This window comes from Microtus ochrogaster, unplaced genomic scaffold, assembly GCF_000317375.1.
Source record: "Microtus ochrogaster isolate Prairie Vole_2 unplaced genomic scaffold, MicOch1.0 UNK47, whole genome shotgun sequence".
Taxonomy (NCBI): domain Eukaryota; kingdom Metazoa; phylum Chordata; class Mammalia; order Rodentia; family Cricetidae; genus Microtus; species Microtus ochrogaster.
The window spans coordinates 1,188,819-1,190,463 of NW_004949145.1; positions in this window are offsets into that span (position 1 = coordinate 1,188,819).

Below are 1,645 nucleotides of genomic sequence, written 5' to 3' on the forward strand. Positions count from 1 at the left end.
AAAAAAAAAAGATGGTGTTGTGTTTTTGAAACAGGGTCTCATGTAGCCCTGATTGGCCTGAAACTCACCAGGTAACCCAGGTTGACCTTGAACATTTTCCCTTCTGCCGTGTGAGTCTTGGGGATAGACCTCAGGTAAACTTAGCAGAAAGTACCTCTACCCAGTGAGCCTCCTAGAGCTCCTTCGCCATCATCTTCATCGGAGACGTGGGTATGGTAGAGTGTCCAGGTGGCCTGGTGCCAAAAGAATAGGAAGTAATCTCCACTAGTCATGAAAGCATGCTGGGTTATACCCGCCCTGCTCTGGACTTTTCACACAGCCTCCAGGCCTTCCTTTGAGTTACAAACCCTTTAGTTGTCCTGTGTGAATCTTGACTCAGAGTTTCCCACGGATACAAAGCCTATGAAAAACTTAGTTCAGGGGAAACCCGGTTTTGCCGTGGTACCTCACGAATCAGGTATTTGTACCTAGCATTGTATAGTTGGAAGCTTCTATCAGTTTGTTTTGAGATGTGGAAATTGTCTAGTTAAAATGCAAGAAAAAATAAGGCAAGGGCTTCAGTTCAGAGACTGAGCCCCCTACAGCCGCGGGGGCTAAGTTCATTCTCAGTGTCTCTGAGTCTCCATTTCTCAGACCCGCATGAACCCACACACCTGCACAGAAATATTTGACACTCAGAGAATTAGGATAGAGATTAAAATTTAATAATTAATAGTTAGATTAATAAAGGCCTGGTCAGTGGTGGTGCACACCTTTGATCCCAGCACTTGGAAGGCAGAAACAGGAGGACCTCTGTGAGTTTAAGGCCAGCCTGGTCTACAGAGGGAGTTCCAGGACTGGCTCCAAAGCTAAACAGAAGAGGAAAAGGAGGAGGAGGAGAAGCAGATAGAGCTGGTGGTGTAGGCCTGACATTCTGGTTACTTGGGAGCCTGAGCTACACAGTAAATTCCAGGCTAGCCTGGGCAAGTTATTGAGACCTTGTTCCAGAACAAGGGGTAAAAAAGATTGCTAGTTGGCCTCTTGGCTGAGGTCAAATGTGGGAACAGAAAAGAAGCTCTTTGGAGACAGAGCACAATGGCCCTGTCAGTGAGGTGCCTGCATGAGGGTGTGAGTTGGGGTCCCCAGCACTCACGCGAAAGCAAGTCACAGTGACACAGTCTGTAATCCCAGAGTTAGAGAGACGAAGACAGGTGCATCCGGGGCTCATGGCCCTGCCAGCCCAGCTGAGTCAGGGACACTGTCTCAAAACCTAGGGTGACTGGAGCTGGAGGGATGGCTCAGCAGTTAAGAGCACAGACTGCTCTTGCAGAGGACTGAGGTCAGGTCCCAGCATCCATTTCAGGTAGTTCCCAACCACATGTAACTGCAGCTCCAGGCAAATCTGACACATCTGACTTCTGACCTCAGGTACCTGAAATTCACATGCATACATGCATACCTAGATGTGTAGTTACAAATAAAAAACAAACCTTTAAAACAAGGCGAACAGAAATTGTCAAAGACACCTGACGCCTGTCTCTGAACATGACACACATGCACACACCCACACAAACACATTCATACATCACACAACACAAAAGAGAGCAGAGATTATACATAGCTCATCAGCAGAACATGTACCATTGAGGTTCTGGGGACCTGGTCC